This window comes from Melanerpes formicivorus, unplaced genomic scaffold, assembly GCF_026170545.1.
Source record: "Melanerpes formicivorus ecotype bairdi unplaced genomic scaffold, bMelFor1.0.p_v2 SCAF_27, whole genome shotgun sequence".
Taxonomy (NCBI): domain Eukaryota; kingdom Metazoa; phylum Chordata; class Aves; order Piciformes; family Picidae; genus Melanerpes; species Melanerpes formicivorus.
The window spans coordinates 4,826,879-4,849,017 of NW_027142379.1; the positions used below are offsets into that span (position 1 = coordinate 4,826,879).

General features: G+C 42.7%; 1 protein-coding gene across 1 annotated transcript in view; it reads right to left on the minus strand.

The window, feature by feature from the left end:
- Window positions 1–16,669: 16,669 nt before the first annotated feature.
- Window positions 16,670–22,139, minus strand: part of ANKRD50 (ankyrin repeat domain containing 50) — a 42,548-nt gene continuing 37,078 nt past the window's right edge. The window contains exon 5 of the mRNA XM_068153996.1: window positions 16,670–20,097. The gene's annotated coding sequence lies outside the window, so the exon portion shown is untranslated. The remainder of the gene's footprint in view (window positions 20,098–22,139) is intronic.

A 22,139-nucleotide genomic window follows, 5' to 3' on the forward strand; every position in this document is an offset into this window, starting at 1 on the left:
CTCTTGTTCTGGTGCTGGCTGCCTGGGAGAAGAGACCAACCCCCTCCTGGCTACAACCTCCCTTCAGGTAGTTGTAGAGAGCAATAAGGTCTCCCTTGAGGCTCCTCTTTTCCAGGCTAAACAATCCCAGCTCCCTCAGCCTCTCCTTGTAGGGCTTGTGCTCAAGGCTCAAGATCCCCTGGCCTAACCCAGTAAACTGTGTTTATCACCTTAGAACCAAGCTCTTAGAAGTTTAGGGTTAGTACAGACCTCTCATAAAAGCTAGAGGCAGTCTTTTCCTAGTGAATCACCCTGATGCCAGGAGAAATCCCACAGCTATCACAGTAAACACAGATCACACAGCATTGCCAAGATGGTGCACGCTGGGTACATAGGGAAATGCTGCTGCACCAGATCTTCCAAGCTGCCCACGCTGGCACAGGCTTCCTCAGGGAATAAGCTCCATTTATATTCTTACCTAAAAGCACAGATATCTGTCCATAGCTGTACCTAAGCCTCTATATCTGTATGTTTGTATAGATTTAACTGGCATTTTCCAAGAAGGTTTTTCTATGGTACTCTACTTGGCTGAGGAGCTGAAGGCTGCAGCCAGGCACTGCCATTGAAGACCACGTGGGTCTTGCTGACACATGGCAATCCCAAACCAAGAGAGCCAGTTAGAGAGAGAATATTTGTCAGGAATAACACTTGATACATGCAGCCAGGAAAATTGGAACCAGATTCAGAGCTTATGTGCTGGAAAAATAACTATGATTATGGAAAAAAATCCTCCTTGAGGCTGCATTGCTGACTCCAGATCACAGATAGGGATTTGCTGGGCACAAAACTCCAGTGGTGGGATTGCTTGGCTATGAAAGTGAACTGTATGGCTGGCACTGTAACTAGATGTACCTGCATGTGCAACAAATAAGCCTACTACAGCTGCATCTGCTTTGCAAAGTGCATTGAATTATCATTTTCTCATCTTTTAATATGTCACACATACATAAATGACTTTGAAAGAGTACTTCCTTTTGCAATTCTCATTTGCTTACTGTTTTAATTTCATTAACCCACTGAGATCTGCCTCAGATAGGAGGAAGCCAAGGAAGAGATCAGAAGCTAAAGGCTCAGTATTTTTCATTGCACATGGTGGCACCCTTATCTGGAAGATTTCACCACCTTCTCTTAGTAGTCTTCCCGTTAATTTCAATCTCGCTACAGCCAAGTTACAACCTGGCACTTTCCAGAGTCCCAGTTACTATACATCTGAAGTATATGAGGAGTCAATATATCAATTTAATAAATCATTACATGCCAAAAGTACTGTTAGCTTTTTTAAAGTACTGTAGCTTTCCCACAGTTCAGGCTGCTTCTGTCCTAACTCAGTTCATAGAATCAATAAGGTTGGAAGAGACCTCAAAGATCATCAAGTCCAACCTGTCACCCAACACCTCATGACTACTACACTATGGCTCCAAGTGCCACATCCAATCCCCTCTTGAACACCTCCAGGGATGGTGACTCCACCACCTCCCTGGGCAGCACATTCCAAAGGCTAACAACTCTCTCTGGGAAGAACTTTCTCCTCGTGGTGATGTAAATGCTACTGTCTAATGACTCGTGCTAAACAGGTCATGGAACCTGCCCAGATAGTTTTTCCTGGCCATGTTAATGAAAAACTGGAGTTCAGAGGTGAACAAGAGTCATTGCTAACCTTATTAATTTAAAGCTGTTCTGGTCGGTGTTGTCTGCCAGCTTATTTACCCAGCAGTTCTCCTGATTTACGTTTTGCCTACCTGTGTTGCTAGAGTTCTTGTTTTGAGCAAGTGAGAAGGTACAATTGACGTGGTTGCTTTATATGCTGCAGTAAGGAAAGGAAATCTCTGAATCCTTCAGGTTTTCCCTTGCACTTGAACTCTAGCAATATTCTTACTAAGTAATTTTCTAATTGAATCCATGTAGCATTTGTTCCCTTTGAAGAGAAAGGAAGATGTCAGCTAATTGTATGCTTCATGCCAGGATGGAAGTGATTAGATAATTACACATTTTCAATAGCAGAATCTTCTAGAGGAGCTGTATCTGTGGGGTTACCTCATACATTGTTCCTTCCTTTTCAGAGACTTTGCTTAGTAGAAGCATATCCTTGGGCTGTTCTTTTAACAAGGCTGAATATTGCTATTGGAAGGTTGTGTTCCACAAAGTAAGGAGAAATTAAATCTAAACAAAAAAACACTAGGGGAAAAAAAACCCCCAAATATAGAAAAAGATTGCATATGATGATAAAGCAGCAGCACTTCTGCACAGTACAAAGCACACCCTGCACTAATGCAAATGCCAAACAGAGCAATTTCTACGATCCTTCAGGCAGAGTCAGGTTTTGTTGGACCTGGAATTAGCTTAGACAGTAACAAAAAATCCAAGGTTTTAAAATTGATTTCATTTGCAAAGATTAAAGCCAAAAGATGAGATGGCTGGCAAACAGTGCTGAAATTGCAGTTTGGATATCAACATTGTCATCCTTGAGAACTTTTCCAGTGCTATAAATCTTCCCATACTGTGCTCTAAGAAGAAGTTAGGTTTTTGTTCTTCCCCTTTTCCTTTTTGCAGTGGCTTGATGAAAGGGAGCAGCTCTTTGCAGATATTATAAGTTGTGCGAAATAATTGCTAGCCTTGGGAATTCTCCTCCCTGTGAGTGACATTTAAAAATCTATGAAATTTAATTAAAAGCACATATATCATAATTGCCCTGCCTAATTTCCTTCAACACTTTGCTTGCACATCTAAAGCCATCGCATTTTCTAGTCTTCCTACACAACGGCTCTCAGCTGGCTGGAGGAATGGTTATGGCTGTGTCAAAAGTAGCCGGTGCAAAGTCAAAGCTTTCCTCCCCTGCAATTTAGTGCAATGCAGCTGGGAGATCATAATCCCTAACGCAGTGCACTGTAAGCATTAAGCTGCTGACCAGAAGTCTCTTCAGAGATATTCAACTTACATAATCCTGAAGACAGCTGAAGCTTGAAGGCTTTATTTTGTTGCCTAGCCTACCAGAAATCCCTCTTGAAGAGTATTTATGATTATTTTTTTTAACCTTGCCCTCATGACAATGCAGATCACATTTTAGAACACTACAAATGAAACTGATTTTAAAACAAACCTGTGGTTTTGCACAAAGAGCAGAAATAGAGATTTGAAAGTTGCTGAGCAGCACAGATAGATGAAATCTGAACATTTTCCCTGGATATTGGTTTCCTACACCGCACATCTCACAGTTTTCCTTGTTCTACACCCAGAAACCTTCCTAACAGCACTAAATGTAATCCATTTGATTGGATTGTTCTGAAATCTCTTGCTGTGCTATCCCTCATAATCCTCACTGCTGTAACAAGTCCAAAATAGATGGAGGTCACAGTGATATCTTTTCCTTCATATTAACACAGTGAGAACTTGGTTGGTTGTTTGTACATTACCGTCTGGATGCGATGACCTTGGTACCACCATCATCACTGTAGGGCAGCTTCATCGGTGCTGGGTTGCACAGGTGAGGGAAGGGAGTCTGGATTGGCACACAGGAGGCCTGGTCTCTGCTCCTGGGTCTCCTAATGGTCACTGGGCTAGTCTGAAGTATCTCACCCACCTCCTCCACACTTTTTTTTTCCCCCTCTGTAAAACAAGGAGCACAATAATGATCTTCTCTGTGGCCTGTGTTGAAACACATTAACGCAGTTACTGCTGTTCTGAGAACCTCTTTACACCCAAAACTCTTTCCTGATTTAGTTCATTTTTAAAAGTTTGGTTTTGTTGGGTTTTGTTTGATTGGGGTTTGTTTGGTTTTTAAATACAGCCCATTTAAATTCATATTTTACGAGTTCCTTTAGCTTTAACTGCCAGAGATAGTGTCTCTCTTCCTTAGCAATTCCTGTTGGAGTGGTGAAGATATTGGTATTACAAAGTAACTAATTAGACTTTCAATTACCATTAGAATAATTTTTTGGTTTTTAACAGCTATCCACTGCAATGAGAACCTTTTGATCCTACAGCAGGGCATGAGGTATCTCGCTATTCAAAACACAAGATCATGTTGCTCTTACATTAAATGGCTCTATTTATACATAAACTGTTTCTAACTAAACATTACAAAGGAGTTTGCATTATCACAAGCAATTATATAAGAAACAATCAAAAGACTTTTCCCCTTCAAAATGAAATTTGAGCCCAGCTATATTCAAAACACTCCCCAACCTTGTTACAGTAGTAAAGACTTGTTAAGAAGTCACCTTCAATAAGAATATCTGTAGCATACCTTGAAGAGGTTTGAAAGGAAGGTTATTTTCTTGAGGGGGGAAAAAAAGCTCTGGGAGGTGTCCTAATTATAAATATCCTCCCCAAACAGCTTAACAAGGAGGAGGTGCCCTGCTCTGTAAAAAGATACTGCTGTTGGTTGATTGCCTTTTAAACCAAACGGCTGCCTTAATTACAGCCTGCAGTAGCTTCTTCCCAAATGAAAGGTTCTCTGTAAGACAATGCTAAAGTGAACTGAAAAGATGTAAAAATACATCCCAGAGTTCATGTGGTTGAGACCTGGAGGCAATAGGCAATAATTTTATGGCAAAGGAAAAAAGCAACATTCTCATTAAGACTCCTTCTGCCTGCCACTTTCTGAATGGAGCCAGTAATTGCTCAGCAGTCTATGTAATTAGCTCTAACACTTTCTTTGATAAAACAAGGAATCAGAAGGATGTGAACTATCATCTTCTGTAGGTCTTGGGCAAACAAGGAGCCTTTAAATACCTTACACTAGAAAGAAGGCCATGCTGGTGTCCTTAACTAGAATGACCATACTAAAGAATACTGTCATTAGTCACCAGGTTTGCTTCAGTAGTGAAAGCTGCATCTCTTTGAAAGCTGCTGGTGAGCAATCCAGAAACACCAGCAGGGAGGAAGATGCATGCCTTGTAATTGCTGGGGGTGGGGGGGGGGCACTGCAGGCAGATTTTAATTCACAGAGCATGAGGAGGACAGAAGAACAACCTCCTCTGCCAGAGAGAAAATGTGGAACTCCTGTTGCCCTTAGTATTGCAGTGCTAACAGGTGTCAGATGTGCTCCTATTGATCTCTCTCTTTTCAGCCCATTTCTCTGGTTGTCTTCTAATAGAACCACAGAATGTTCTGGGTTGGAAGGGATCTTTAAAGGTCATCTATTCCAATTCCCCTGCAGCCAGTAGGGACATCTTTAACTAGATTAGATTGCTCAGAACCCCATTCAACCTGACCTGGAGTTTCCAGGGCTGGAGCTTCTGCTGTCTTTGTGGACAACCTGGGCCAGTCTTTCACCAGCCTCGTTGTAAGAAATTTCTTCCTTGTTTTCAGCCATAAGTCTGAAGAGATTCAAATCAACAGTTCCTGTCTATAAGGAAGAGGGCCCCAGCTACAAAAACAAGAGGGGATTAGAAAGACAGAAAACAGAGGCAGCATTCCTTGTACCTGTTTTATTGCAGCTGTACGCAGAAAATAATTTCTCATCTATCTAGAGAGACCTCCAAGAAGAAGCATAACTCTCTAGCTGGGACCCAGATGCCTTTGCCTGCAGCATTAGATGTATTCTTAAGGACTGTTTAACTTGTGAAACCTGATCACAGCATAAGGTGATATGACTTAAGGCAGAGTTGTGGCTCTAAGAGAGGAAAAGTATTGTAGTGCAGTAAATAAGAGCATTAGAAGCTTTGTACAGCATAACTTTCAGTCAGATTAAAGCTACCTTGCATTCCAAATTTGTATGATCTCCTACCAGGTACATTAACTGTTTGGAAGCTGGTATTGATGGAGTCTTTAGGACAGAAGAATGTAGCTCCTGAATTTTAGAATAAACCTTTATTTTAGAATAAACCAAACCAGGTTGGAAGAGACCTTCAAGATCATCGCCTCCAACCCATCAACCAATCCAATCTTGCATACAAAGACCATACACCAATTGCTTGGTCTCCTTCTGCAGTCAGCGTCAAACAAATTACTGTTATTACCAGTATGGATAATTATATTGATTTTAAGGGAGCAAAGACACCATTTTCCATTATTATGAATCAAGTTGGCAGAGTTCACTGTAATATCTTCCTACAGAGAGAGATTATCTTTGTTTTCCTCAGCTCTGATTTTAAATGGTTGTTCTAATCATACATCAGTCTAAAGTTAGCTTCAATGAATCATGAAAGGTTGGACCAAGTGATCCTTGAGGTCTCTTCCAACCAATTCCAGTTCTGATTCTCTGTGAGCCTAGTCTAAACACACAGTAGTATAAAGGAGCTTTGGTAATACGTAAAGATTATAACAGTGATGAGTTTTCTTGGCAGTCCCAGATGATCTCCCCATGTGCTTTTGTTTTCAGACAAGGTGCCAGCCACTCCTATTGCCTGAATGTTGGACATGTTCAAGGTGTTCAAGAGGGGACTGGATGTGACACTTGAAGCCATGGTTTAGTAGTCATGAGGTGTTGGGTGACAGGTTGGACTTGATGATCTTTGAGGTCTTTTCCAACCTTATTGATTCTATGATGCTATGATGCTATGTCAGGTTCCAGACTTACGTGTTTTTATGGCCATGAATCTGACTCCCCTCAGTTTGCTCAAGGAGGCTAGGAAATGCTCAAGAAAGTATAAACTAATATATTCTGGGAGAGCACACATGCTTCAGTGTGTTTATGCTGAGCAGGAGCTCTGAAATATTATATGTGAGCAGATAAGACACCCATGCTCAAGATTTTATATCTATAGGGCCCTTGGAATGATTAAATCCAGAGAAAAATATGCAAGAGGAGGAAATGAGTTTCCTATTTCCTCCCCCACACTCTCTGGTCCTGTCTCACTCGCTTCTGAATCTCACCACCACTTCCCATACAGACAAATCGTATCTGTGTCTCTTTACTGCCCTGTCATGGATGGGAGCCAGAGGAAAGTCAGAGAGCAGAGAGACTGGACTATGCTTGTTCGTACTTCTGAGCTATTTGAATGAAAAGGTAAGCTAAAAGGAGGCAAAATCCTACATAGTGGAAAACCTAGCACACCATAGATTCAGAAAGTCCACATGGTCAAAAGACAGGAGAATTAAAGTTGGGGGAAGATTAAACTTTTGATTTTTGCAGACCCAGAAATCTGAAGGAGAAGAAACTGTGTCAGACCAGTTAAAAATGTCTGACTGCCCATCTTAAGCTCTGTCTTTTTATGCCTGTCTTTTGCTTCTCGTTTTCACTAGAAGTTTGACATTAAAAATAACAATAAACATAGAAGTAGCAAATTACAGAAGAAAACATTTCAAAGATTTCAGACTTTGCAGAAAATTAAAATAGGAGGTGTCTCTGAATCTACTTTCTGCTGAATGGTTTTTATCTGGATGAAGTGCCACTCTCAAGGGCATCCTGTAAACAAACTGGATCTTCCCTGGGTTTTCCAGGAAGCCCAGTGTTTGCAGTATGAGATATGTATCTCTCCAAGACTTTCTGACTGTACTTGAATCAAGATAGGGGAACCAATCACTTTTATCCAGAGGCATCTTTTTAATTGCCAGTGTAACACTCTGTTACTGTAACATAGTCTGTTGCTAGTCATATTAGAATCATAGAATCAGTAAGCTTGAAAAAACACCACTGAGATCACTGAGCCCAGCCCTCAACCTTATACCACAATGGCCATTAAATCATGTCCCCAGATGCCACATCCACACTTTCTTGTACACCTCCAGGGACGGTGACTCTACCACCTCCCTGTGCAGCTTGTTCCGATCCCTGACCACACCTTCAGCAAAGAAAATTTTCCTAATATGCAACCTAAAGTTCCCCTGGCACAACTTGAGGCCATTTCCCCTCATCTTGTCTCTAGCTACTTTGGAGAACAGACTGACCCCTTCACTCTGACCCTCACCTTTGCTGGTCCAAATTGCCTCCTCAGAGCAGTTAGAAAGAGAATAGTTTTCTAGTTTGGAGGTAAAGATAGAGTGAAGAAAACTTCAGAGGGCTTTGCAATGAGATTGGTTCTGGTTTTTTGCAGTCAGCACTGCAGAAGCCAGGATGGGTTTGTAGTGCAGAGCTTGCCAGGGACTGCACTGGATGCTCACAGAGCTAATAGGGAACATGTTCAGAAACGCGCTTGCACCACAACAAAGAAATTAATCACAATTTGTTGGCGTGAGTCTGAAAACAATTTCTCTGGGTCTGTATTGACTGCAGTTCTGCTTGGCTTTGAGTATCCTCAGCATTTAGAGTTCTCAAAATAGTGCAATATAAACATTATTTCATTGGGCCAAATTTCCATTAGGTTTAAGGTCCGTGAAAAGAGAGTGCATTTATCTTTGAAACAGAATCTAGATTAAAGCAGTAGCAATTTGCCAGAGCAGTCTCCGCTGCCATGTGGTTAGCAAAGCCTGCAAAGCCAGTGGAGCAAAACCAGTGTGAAAATGGGATGAAGACTCAGGGGTTCTCTCTGTAATTACGCCTCAGGGTTGGGATACACCCCAAACTGAGCACAGTGCCCCAGCCAGGACTAAGGGATGATTACAGTCTGAAGATATTTAATCTCTTAGACACAAGCATCTTTTCTTCTCCTTAAACCCAGGCTGAGTACAGGATAGGCAAAACAGCATGAAAGGGTAGCAGTGGGACAGCCTGCAATCAGTTTTTCATCTGTCCCTTAAGATGAAAGAGGAATATGTGAGTCATTTTCTTGTACAATGGAGAAGCCTGAATTCCACTGTATCTGGTTAATACCAAGGGCTGCCCAAACAGTATTCCATTGTAATTTGTCACAGACTAAGTGCAATCATCAGTGCTTGTGGGGGTATTTTTTCATGGGTTTTGAACTCAGCATTGAAATGCTGTTCTTCCAGTGCAATCTCAGTCACCAACACCTCATAACAAAGCACTTTCATCAATAAGTGATAAACGATTGTCATTACTTCTGCACCTCTACATCGACAACCAGAACACCGAAGCACAGCAACAGAGCTCTTCACTTGGGCTCAAGTTTATTGTTTATTTTTTCTTATGGCTGTGTCTTTTCAGACTCAGGTTGTGAGTCTTTTTTTACACTAAATGTTTCATAAGCTGCTATTACAGCAATAAAAACAAAGCCAGGGAAAACACTGAGGAGTTAAGCCTGCATTCTAACAAGTGATATTGCATTGTTCTTTCTGAGAGGCACACAGTCCAGTGGGAGGAAAGGGGATTGAGGTTTGCTTCTTTTCTTTTTCCTTTCTTTTACCCAGTATGGAGATTCTTGCAGTGTGAAGTAGCTTTTCTTCTCAGACAGCCTGCTCCATGTTCATAAAGATCCTTCTCTGCCTGCCAGACAATGACCAGCGGATGCAGTCTATTTGCCCAGCAGTCCTGGATCATGCTCCAGCTGGATTGCTTTAAAGTAAACTGATTCTCACTTGACAGCAAACTTAAGCCTGAACAGCTATGTGGGGATTAAATTAGTGTGTAAAACGAGCAGATACCTTGTTCTCATTTCTCCTAATGATAGAGGGGAAGTTCTGTCAAACAGCTGGTAACTACCTACCTCAAAAAGAAAGTGGAGATGGGAAGCACACTAATCACAGTCCACACATCCCACTGAAAACTAATTTTACTTGTAAACCACGAAAATGTAGGTGAAAGTGAGAGAAAAAGACCTAGTGCAAAGCCCACATGAGATGAAGGCAGTCAGCCTTCCCTCTACACCATGCCATCAGGGTCTGAAAAGGGCTCACCAGTGATGGGGCTACTCTGCTGCTTCACCACCCTTGAGATCAGTGTGGCCAGGTCTCACCACATAAACTTGGTCACACAGAGCGGGTTGGCAGGCACAGAGCCGGTGTAGATGTGACAGGGTGTGTTGGCCCCGTCGAGGAGCTGCACCAACAGGTCTACACCACTTCAAAGGCCAGCTTTGGAGCATTGCCCAATGCCACCTCCATCCCATGGCAAGAGGATTGTTACTCCATTTTCAGTAGAGGGAGTGCAAGGCAGTAGCATATAGAGAAACAGCTCAGGTCCCACAGGCTTAATAGCCCTGGCTTGGTGCTGGCACCATGTTGCAGCTTCTCTTCTATTCCACAGCACTTGGCGGGAGCCTCTCAGCTCTGACGCAAGGGCCTACAGAAGCCATCCAGGCAGCACCAAGGCACCAACCACCTTTGCATGGTGGTGATGCTGAGCTGAAGCAGAGAGGGCCTGGGGCGAGGCTGAGGCACAAGAGGTCTCTCTGCTTGGTCCTCTCTCTGAGGACATTGTGTGAGCTCAGGAGCAGGCCTGGCCTCAGTTGCCTCCTCCTGCCTGCGCTAATTCACCCCACAGGAGCCAGCACAGGGCAGCAGAAGCCTCTGGGGCCTCGGGGCTAGCAAACTTGCTGGCCAACCTGTAGACGCTTGTGCACCATGTTCCCACACACATCCTGCAATATTAATGCTTGAGGGAGCATACCTGGACAATGCCTGTCTATTATTAATCTTAAGTAAGAGAGGATGAACTGTGCCATAATCTGTCTGCATTTCACATTTAGAAAGAGTGCCAAGCTCTTTGAATAGCCCTGAGTGACAGAAGTCATTCCAGAAAGCCATCTATCCCTAAAGCCTGCACTGCAGGAGCTGGGCTGAGACATCCTTGCAGACAGATTGCCTCTCTGGAAGGTTCCATGGCAGTGCAGTCTCAGCTGTGCCACATATAACAAGCTACAGCTACAAGCTTCATTGCACAATAGACTTGGGCAAACATCTCCAAAACAGAAGAAACTTACTTAAATAGCCTTTTCAGATTAAATAGTCATTTCAGATTAATGAATGTGTGGATTAAAGTCCACATCTTAAGGGAGTGGTCACAATGAGCCAGCCTAATGCTATGGCAGCTGCCTGATACCCAAACGTCCTCAGAGCAGCTGATCCCAAATGGGAGAGCCCAGACTACAAGAAGGGAGATTCAGAGCAGAATGAAAGCAATGAGGGTGGTGAGACACTGGCCCAGGTTGTCTGGATGGGTGGCAGATCCCCCACTCCTGGAAACATTTCTGGCCAAGTTGGACAGGAACTCTTCTGTTCACATATGATATTGGGCACTGCTAATGACAAGATTGCTGGGACAAATGAATTTCTGATGTGACCTGAAATGGCTGTTCTTAAATTCATGATCTCAGCTTGGCAAAGGGAAGAGACTTACCCTTTGCAAAAGCAGGTTTCATGTAAATGAGCTGGCAGTGAGTGAAAAAGCACTATAAGAACAATTTAGGTTCTTCTGCTTTTCCTTCAGGTGAAGGGAATCTCACTCTTGGAGCACTGCTATGGAAATCAGTGCAACTGCTCAAGGAGGGATTTGCTAACCCACATAAATAAGAATGTCCCTGAGTAATTTTGTTCATGCATTTCACAGGTTAAAAAAGTAATTAGCAAAATCATTTCAAAACTCAACTTCATCCAGTCCTTTTGTGGGAAACCTCAACAGAAGCCAAGCAGACTGAATTAACCAGGGTGTTACCAGGGCAAACATTGCAACAGAGCCAGAGCAAAGGCTCTTCTGCCTTGTCCCCAGTCTGCAACAAACACCTCCTGCAGACAGACGAGCACTCTTGCTCTTAATCATGCACCCATTAATAACACAAGGATTATTCTGTCATAAAGCTTTTTAGATGTGGCAAAGAGTGAACTGCATTTTGAAGACTTCTGACATGAACCTTCCACCTCCTGCTTTCTCTCACGCAACCGAATCCGGTACATCAATGCTTCTTGTGCTTTTTGCTCCTGCCTTTCACAAAAATCCAAGTGGAATGATAGGTAAACAGCTTGGTCCTATCTGGCTTCTGAAAAATCTCTGAGCTTTCAGCACTGTGCCTGTATAAAGATCATGTCTCTCAAACCCATGAATACCACCAAGTGACAGCCTTCAAAGTCAGACGACCCCATTAATTCATCAGAAGGCTGACAGCTAACCAAGGCATAAGGGAGACATTAAAAGTTACCAGACAGAAACATTCTCATTGCTCTATCTCCCATTTAACTCAAGAATGTTACATGAGAAGAAAACTGGCACCACCCAGGCAATCAGCACCAGAACAAGAGGACACAGACTCAAGCTGCACCAGGGGAGGTTTAGACTGGATGTTAGGAAGAAGTTCTTCATAGAAAGAGTGATTGGCCATTGGAATGTGCTGCCCAGGGAGGTGGTGGAGTCACCATCACTAGGGGTGTTTAGGAAGAGACTGCATGGGGCACTTGGTGCCATGGTTTAGTTGATTAGATAATGTTGGATGATAGGTTGGACTGGATGATCTCAAAGGTCTCTTCCAACCTGGTTAATTCTACTCTATTCTACTCTGCTTCTATTCTATTCTATTCTATTCTATTCTATTCTATTCTATTCTATTCTATTCTATTCTATTCTATTCTATTCTTCTATTCTATTCTATTCATTTGAAGGCTGGGATGAATGCTCAGTATCACTTCTCATGAAGTTTGAAAAACTCTGAGTTCTTTCCATATCTGTCAGTCAGGTTCCTGGATATGCCTCGTGGATTTTTTCCCTAGATGGGCTTTTGAAAGATCTGTAGCAAAAAATATGACTGAACTCAGAGCTTGGCAAGCTGTTCCACATGCCAGGCCACTCAAGCCCACACCAGATTCAGGAAGACAGTCAGCTGCCCAACCTAATAACACAGATCTAGCTGAGAAGTTTCCAAATCAGAGCTGACTCATCTCCAACACAGCTCCCACGGCTGGCCAAAGAGCTTGAGCTGGTGACACCCAGCTGTGTGGACACCCTCCAGGCAGTCATACTGCAAACACAGAGAAAGAAACTGGAAAAAAAAAAGCACAAAACAGATGATGAGTTAATGCCAGACAAAAGGTTATTCAGGGCAGCAGAACTGCCTAGTTCTGGGAGGGACCCAGAGGCTTTCCCTGACTTTGTGTTAAGTGACTGACAGGGCTGACATTATCTCAATATTCCTCTTGTTTGGGTTTTGTGTTTTTTTGCTCTGTGAAGTGTTTTGGGATTTACTGGTAAGAAGTAACCCCCTTCTAGAAGAGCTATGTGGCAACCCAGCAATGTAATTAGGACATTATTACTATTAAATCAGTCATGAGCGCTGTAGCACTGTGCTTTGTCCAGCTACACTGCTGAGTAAGACTGGATTGTTTTATACTTGGGCAAAATACAATGGTACCCTGTCAGTATAATGCGAGAAGACAGAACAAATCATAATGAAGGTCCATTTTGTCTTTGTCATCCATGAATAAAGCTTTGAATTTTAAAGAGTCTCCCTATGAGGTTGCTTAATATTCACCAAGACACAGCAAGTCCACAACAGCTGTGCTCACAGCCTTAACTCATGATGGAAAGAAGAGAATTCTGTTACTTACCTGATTTTCTAACATTTTTATCTCTTTGCCCTAGGAAATACAGATCAAAACCAAGTTACATCAAAGAAGTTAAAGAAAAAAAAACAAACAAACTCAAAACTCCACCAGCTTATTACGTTTTGTCCCCCAGACTCTGCTGTCTTGAATCTTGGATCTTGAATTAATCAAGAAATCTTTAATGCCATCAGGAATGAGGAGGTTCCTTTGCTCCTATAATGAAAATTCCAAGCATCTTCCAGGGAATGTCTAAAAATTGCCTGTCCTCTCCAGCAGTTCCTAATTAGACTATCTCAATACAGAGCACCAGAACAAGAGGACACAGTCTCAAGCTGCACCAGGGGAAGTTTAGGCTTGAGGTGAGGAGAAAGTTCTTCACAGAGAGAGTTTTGAGCCATCAGAATGGGCTGCCCAGGGAGGTGGTGGAGTCCCCATCCCTGGAGGTGTTCAAGAGGGGATTGGATGTGGCACTTGGTGCCACGGTTTAGTAGTCATGAGGTGTTGGACTTGACGATCTTTGAGGTCTTTTCCAACCTTACTGATTCTATGATTCTATTCTGTACACTGTGGCTGACGTGGAAGCTGAAGAGTTTAGTCCCCCACAAACAAGTTAGTCAACTGGGTTGTGAAACTGTTTTCTTCATGGGGTTTCTTGCAAACAATTAATATTTCTTCCCAGAGAGAACAGATTCTGTTCTGAATTAATACAGCCCTTCAGCAAAGATCAGCCCTTACTTGAAACACTCATCTCCCTGGTAAAACCAGCAGCACTGGGTCAACTGCCCTCACCCTTCTGCAGTGGGCTGTGGGGAATTTAAGGTTAAAGTCTGTATTGTTTCAGCTGAAAGAAACCAAAGATAACCACTTTAAATCTTCCAGATTTGGAGAAGTGACAATTGTACTTCTGATTAGCTCTATCTGGCACAGCCATTTCCTGCATCACAGAACATTTTGGATTGGAAGTGATTTTAGGGATTATCTAGTTCCAACCCCCTGCCATGAGCAAAGACACTAGACCAGGCTGCTCAAAGCGCCATCCAGCCTGGTCTTGAACACTTCCAGGGAGAGGGCACCCCCAACCTGTCCCCATGTCTCACCACTCTCACAGTAAAGAACTCCATCTTTACATCTGATTTAAATTTAATCCTCCTCATCTCCCAGTTTTTCAAGGACATGCAGAAACAATGGTTAAAGCCACTGTAGCTCTAGCAGTTCACTATACAAATGATGGAGCAAGCCCCAAAAGTCAACTGCCAAGCAGACTGGGGAGTCCAAGATGAAAAATAAAAAGGTCCCCAAACAAATCACAAACTCCACAAACCACAAACTATTCCATCAGAAACAGCTGCAGGATGCAAACTAAATTCCTGAAGATGAAAGAGAGATCCAGTACATGAAGGGGACCTCCAAAAATGCCGGGAAAGAACTTTCACAAGGGCTTGTAGTGACAGGATGAGGGAATGGATTTAAGCCTGAGGAAGGTAGATTTAGACTGGCTGTAAGGAAGAACTTCTTTACAGTGAGGGTGGTGTGACACTGAAACAGATTGCCCAGGGAGCTCATGGTTGCTCCCTCCCTGGAGGTGTCCTAGGCCAAGTTTTAGGAGGAGGAAGAGAGGAGGAGGAGGAAGAGAGGAGGAGGAGGAGGAAGAGAGGAGGAGGAGGAGGAAGAGAGGAGGAGGAGGAAGAGAGGAGGAGGAGGAAGAGAGGAGGATTAACCAGGTTGGAAAAGACCTTTGAGATCATCGAGTCCAACCAATCATCTAACATTATCTAATCAACTAAACCATGGCACCAAGTGCCCCATTCAGTCTCTTCCTAAGCAACCTGGGCTAGTTAAGGGTGTCCCTGCCATGAGGTTGGAACTAGATGATCTTCAAGGCCCCGTCCAACCTAAACCATTCTATAAACCTATTAAGATTTGACCACAGCAGTCCATTAGGAATTGCATTTCTCTAGTCTAAATCCTACCTGCAATTGCAGTTCTGTGACTTGGCTGGACTAAGGCACACTTAGAAACATCAAAGGAAGAAGAGGAGGCCTTGCTGGGACCTCAGCAAATTAGATTGCCATTCTAAAGGTCAATTTGTTTTATGCCACTGACATACAAATGTGAAGGCTTCTCTAATATGATGATTTGCCAAGTTGATTTCCCAGTCCCATGCCCTTTGTAGCATACAATGATTAGGATTTAGATCAACGCCAAATTCTCGTCGCTCTCGCTCAAAAGGCCTCCAACTGCAGAGCTTCAGTTCCCCGTGCCAACTCGTCCCAGCTTTCTTTTGGACAACCCCTGTGATACACATGCCAAATTGCTGTAGAGGTCTCAGAGAAGATGTGAGGCATTATTCAACGTGACTGTTTATATTCCATCGAATGAGAGATTGAAAGCAGGTGTTGCATAATTTTATTGCAATATTGTTACAGTGATTAGCTGCAGAAAATGTCTCTGAACCGCTGGAGAGCTTACTCAAAGGTTAATTCAGGGAGAAGGGTTCTTTGCCTCAATGAAAAATAGCCACTGAACCGGTGCCATTTCACAGTTTGTTATTTCAGACATGAAGAGTTCAACAAAAGAGGATCAATAATTACTGTGAGAAACCACAGGAACAGGCAGAAAACAAGTCGACAGCTACTGGCAATTTCGTCTGTCCCTCTCCTCGCCTTAGAACTCAGTCCAGCCATGAGCACCAACAGCTGGAAACAGCATTGAGCCAGAATACATGGAGGTAAACCTGAACCAGCACGTGCAGCAGGTACAGCCAAGCAATCCCTTCACACTTAGCAACTCTCTGCAGAGGAATCCCCACGGGTATGTAATGGAGAGCAGGAGTGAGACAAAAGTCAGTGGGGCAAACAGGGTTACTGCCATGATGGGAAAACTCCTCTCCCCCACTTTATTTTTAATCACAAGAAAAATGAGAAGCAACCATGATTGAACGAGCTTCTGCTTACACTGAAAATCCTGCAGAGAAACACTGATCAAAAAGATAACTGAAAAACAAAATATCATTTGTAGTCATAAAGAGCTGAAATTTGGAACTGATTTGCCCTCATGGTCTATACAGCCTATGATGGTCATCTTAAACCAAAGAACGTGCAGCAAACATTCTCCTGCAGCTGCTCAGGGCTGATTCAGATCAACGTGACGCAGATCAACAAGGTCAGTGATGAGCTGGGTCACAGCCAAGCCAAGGTTGCCCACTGGACACATACCTTGTGTTCCAGTGAGTCCTACACCAACATTTAACGAAGTCTAACAACCTTTTCCCGAGGTGTCCCAGGAAATGAGGTAGCAAAATTAAGACAAGTTAGATGGCTGCTGAAAAGCAAATATATTTATTACGCACTTTCATATACACAGGGATTTTTGCTTAATATAATACAAGGAATAAAATAAACATTTTACAATGTGAAATTCATTCAATGTACATTAAAGGCTATTTACAACCCACTCCAGGAAGAGAAAAAAACACAACAAAACAAAACAAAACAACAAACAAACCCAACAGTCAGTCTGCAAACCGAGTTAACTGAGGAGTTCAGATGGGGAATATTAAGCATAACAGACATTTGCATAGCAGAGTAACTGATGAGGGGGGGAAAACACCTTTTCATGTTTTAAATAGATGCTCATGGGTTCAATACTGATCACTGAGAAGGCAAAAAAAATAATAAATGCATCAGTTGTGCCTCTATCTCTCGATGCATTTCTCTTCTGAGGAGTTTTTCCACGTGCAGACAGCACTGACAGCCGTGTCCACACAACAAGTCTTTTCCCCTAGCTCTCCCATCAACAATTTTACATGTCTTGTGGAGATGACCGTGGAAGGACCAGTGAAAAGGGATTCATGGATTAGGGCTGCTTGGGGTTTAATTTTGGGTGTTTTTTTTTCAGGTTTTGAAAACTGTTATGCTGCCAGAAGAAACCGTGCTGAGTCACAGCTATGCAACGCCATTCACCTCCACTTGACTGTACAGATGGGAAAGAGCAGAGCAGGACAGAGCAAATAACTGTGGGGGGGGGGGGGGGAAACAGCAACTTCTCTTGGTATGCAAAACTCTCACAAATGAGGGTATTAAAAAATAAAATAAAACATAATCTCATACAACAGCAATGTGGAATTACACAGACCTTCAGGCAACCAGCACCAGCACAAGAGGACACAGTCTCAAGCTGTGCCAGGGGAGGTTTAGGTTGGATGTTAGGAAGAAGTTCTTCACAGAAAGAGTAATTGACCATTGGAATGGGCTGCCCAGGGAGGTGGTGGAGTCACCATCACTGGAGGTGTTCAGGAAGAGACTTGGATGGGGTGCTTGGTGCCATGGTTTAGTTGATTAGATAGTGTTGGATGATAGGTTGGACTCGATGATCTCAAAGGTCTCTTCCAACCTGGTTAATTCTATTCTATTCTATTCAGATGTTTTATGCAGCAAATGTTGCAAAGCAATTCGTGCTCTGTTCTGAAGTGATACTCAGAATCTGTAAGAACTGCCCTTCTGAAAACATTTCCAACAGGTCTACTTTCTGCTGATTTGGATGGAAGGTTTCCCCCAGCAACTGTTTCAACTGTAAACACTATTCACACAAAACCCATCAGGCTATCTCTAAGATGTGGCCCCTTGTGAAACCGGCCATGGTTCTACATCCTCTGCCCACAAGGTGCAATTAATAACAGCACAATAAAATTAAATAAATACAATCCCAATGACAGTCAAGGTCAGCAGAACAAGGTCAGCATTCAGGGATCCCTTTCTACAGAACAAAACATACACCTAGGAACTAAGGGAAGCTGTGTTGCTTGCACAGTATTGCAAACGTACTACCACTTGAGGTTTGGAGCAAGTCTGGCTGAGAACATTTTGGTGCTTTCTCTTCACTGAGCCACTAACCCTCTTAAGGCCATTCTGCCAGCCTCCTGTTGTGTTTATTTTATAATTGTCCCACAGGGACAAGAAATTCAATACGTGAAACGTTCAGAATAATCAATATTGCCATGTGTCAACTCGTAACATCTAACTCTACCATGTGCTGAATGCCTGACTAGGAAGAAAAAAACATCTTTTTACATTTAGTAACAAGCAAGTAAGAATGGAGGTGCAAGGTATTAAAACAAAACAACAAAACCCAAATGTTCTGATGATTGTTAATCATAATAACAAGACACAGAGCCCTTCAGTGCCTCAGAATATGCACTGCATCTACATCCAGGGGCCATTTATCAAAGATGAAGGATAGCCATACATTTAATTAATCCTCTATGAAAAATAACCTCAGCTTTCTATCATCTGACCTGTGGAACAGTCAGAGTTGGAGTAAGAAAAAGATGAAATCCAGGTCTTTAGAAGAAATACTCACATACAAAAATAGGCTTACTTTCTAAAGAGCAAGGCTGTGTAATGGTGAAGAGTAGAATATAGCTCGCATTCATAGGAGAAAATAACCCACTTGTTTCATTTTATCACTTGCAGAGCTGTGCAAGTAAGATGTGCACAAAGGAAAAATTCATACTGTTCACTTTCACAACAATGGCCTTGATTTTGCTCTCTTTTGTAGAAGTCAAATTCTTCTGCTGTGAGAGTGGGGAACCAGCTTTCCATTACCCGTAGATGGGACTATCCAGACTGCCAGCTAACTGTGCTCCAGGTACAGAGATACTCAAACTGGCTCTACCTAACCCATCTGAAGCAGTAACCACATTCATACAAGTTTGTGCTTTAAAGAATTATTGTCTCAGGACAGGGCTAACCCAGTAATCTCTGTACTCCCCAGACAAGGGTTTTACTAACAGTTTGCTCTTCCACTGTACTCTCACTACAAATTCTCTCAGCCTCATTAACAAAGTATCTGCATCTTCCATGGTTTTACTGATATGTTCAGTACAGTCTTTTGCCTTGGAAAAAAAGAAAAAGCTGTTTCTAACATACAAAGGTATACATGAAAGCAGGATCAGACCTTTTACTTTAGCACCTAAAACATACCCATATTATGTTACCTCATCATTGTAACAATAATGGAGGCTATTTAAGATCAAGTGTCCAAGAGCAAATCTGCCTGTCGCTTTCAGTGGTCACCACCTGCCACCCAGATTTGGTGCTGTAGTACCAGAGAGTGGATTTTACCTCTTAAGAAATCCCAAAGATACTGCAGATACTTGCAGTCCAACCCCTTTGCCACCACTGAACAGCTAGTACACAGACAGAACACACAAGTACAGTATTTATAAAATACTGCTACCAGACTGGTATCTCTGGAGAGAACTTTTAAGTACACAGGGAACTGACCATACATTACAACAATGCAAATGTGACAAACTGTTTGCTTATTTTCTTTAGCCACAGGAAAATAAATACAAAAAGCACTGCCTTTCCATACACAGTTCACTGTGGCACATGCACCTCTGCCAAGCCTTCTGGAATAGGATGTCAGAATTCCTTGCTCTTACCATTTTCAGCTGTTGTCAGGGAAATACAGCATGGATCTTTCTGCAGTTGTAACAAAAAAACGAAAGTGCTCATTCTGTGTATTAAATACAAAGTACACAAAACAAATTGTTGAAGCACAGAGGGTTATACTGAGAAGGCAGCCTGAAAATGTAGGCACGTTACAGTAATTAAGGTAACTGTACTGTGGTAATCACATTCTTGAATTTCTAGGTGGACTAATGCAAGCATTGTTTGCTTCCATCCCAGCCAGCTGATGAATCAGTCAGAAGAGAAGAGCTTCTGGTCGTAGCATCGTGGAATTGACCTAAAAGCACAAAATAAGAACACTTGAGTTTTTTTAAGTGCTCTGTACTATGAACAAGCAGTGTCAGAAAGAGAGCTACAGTGGTTCTAATTACAGTTAAAAGCACACAATAGACTGATGATTAAAAGTTTTTCCCTGCCTAACTCAAATCCCATGACTGATTCCTTGCATGCTCTCTCGCTACCATCCAAAGCAGTTAGGTCCCCACAGCAGGAATGCTTCCCAAAGAGAGCATGGAAGCAGCAGCCAGGGAAGGAAAGCTACTCCTCAGGTGCTCCAGTAGAGTATTTCTGAAGTGTTTCTCCACAGGTGACTACTTTGTTCACTGGTCAGGGAAATTACTGGGCTTTTGTGCTCAACACTTGGCAAAAAGGGAGGTAAATTATAGCCTTTGCCAAGTAATTCATAATCCACACCAAATGGTTTTAAACTTCCATATTTAAAATGAAGCTATGCCAAATCATTAAGAGAAAAAGCAAAAGAAGCCATGTAGTTATCCACCACCTCATGTGCTTTTAGCCACTTGCAAAACCCAAGCATTTCACTGAGACAACTCCTGAAGTTTCAAATAAAGCACAAATTTACTCCAAATAAAGCAGACACTTTATATTTTTAAGCTCAGCAAAGATGGCAAACTCATCATAACCAATCCTTTGACAGCAGGTCAGGTCAAGTCAATGCATTCCAGGTCAGAACCCTAAGAGAGACTTACATGAAAGCGTAACATGAAAGCAAGCACTGGGCATCAGGTGAAGGTACAGAGGAGTTAGGAAACACAGTTCTTAATTATACATTTGAATGCTTTATGGAGGCTGGGAAAAAAACATTACAAACTGATTTAAATCCTGTTCAGACATGATGAAGAACTGTGAGAATCTCAAGCTTTTTCATGAAGATTTAGGGCCAATTATCAAAGAATCATAGAATCAATAAGGCTGGAAAAGACCTGGAAGATCATCAAGTCCAACCTGTCACCCAACACCTCATGACTACTAAACCGTGGCACCAAGTGCCACGTCGAATTCCCTCTTGAACACCTCCAGGGGTGGTGACTCCACCACCTCCCTGGGTAGCACATTCCCATGGCTAACAACTCTCTCTGCGAAGAACTTTCTCCTCACCTCAAGCCTAAACCTCCCCTGGTGCAGCTTGAGCCTGTGTCCTCTTGTTCTGGTGCTGGCTGCCTGGGAGAAGAGACCAACCCCCTCCTGGCTGCAACCTCCCTTCAGGTAGTTGTAGAGAGCAATAAGGTCTGCCTTGAGCCTCCTCTTCTCCAGGCTAAACAATCCCTCAGCGTCTCCTCATAGGGCTTATGCTTGAGGCCTCTCCCCAGCCTCGTTGCCCTTCTCTGGACACATTCAAGAGTCTCAACATCCTTCTTCTCTCACATGCTTGCTTCTCTCTGTGCCTGCTCCCGTTGCCCTGCCTCTTTTTTGCCTGCCCTACAGCCCTTCTGAGCCTTTGCTAATGTTTGCATTTTACAGATGTGGAGGCTGTAATGTGGAGCTTTTTGAAGCGTTAAAATATTTGCAACAATCGAAATTCCAACCACAAGGAAAGATCTCAGACCGCTGCATGATATTCTAACACTCTGCACGTCACACCTAGGTGGATGCTCTCCATCTAGTGAGACGCATTCCATTTCCAGGATGGCTTGGGAAAAACCCTGTCTATCTGTTTTCTGACAAGTGAAAAGCCCCCATTTGTGGATCCTGCACCACCTGCACATGTCCTAGAAACCTGCAGTCTTTGATGACTTGCAGCAGAACTGAGTCAGCTAGAGAGGATGTTCTTGTTCCAGGGAGAGGCAGCCTAAGCTGTCAAAAAGGCAGCATTTGCACAAACAAAAAATGTTGATAGATAGAAATAAAGAAGCAATAAGAGATGTGCATAAATTTCATAAAAGATGCTGCTTCTTTGAAATTCAAATAAAAAATATATTAATTATTAACACATTCCTGAGAAAAACAGTTCTCTTTTAGCTGAGTCACTGACATCTCAGGTCTGAGAAAGCTACATAAAATCCCTTTTTTTTTTTCAGC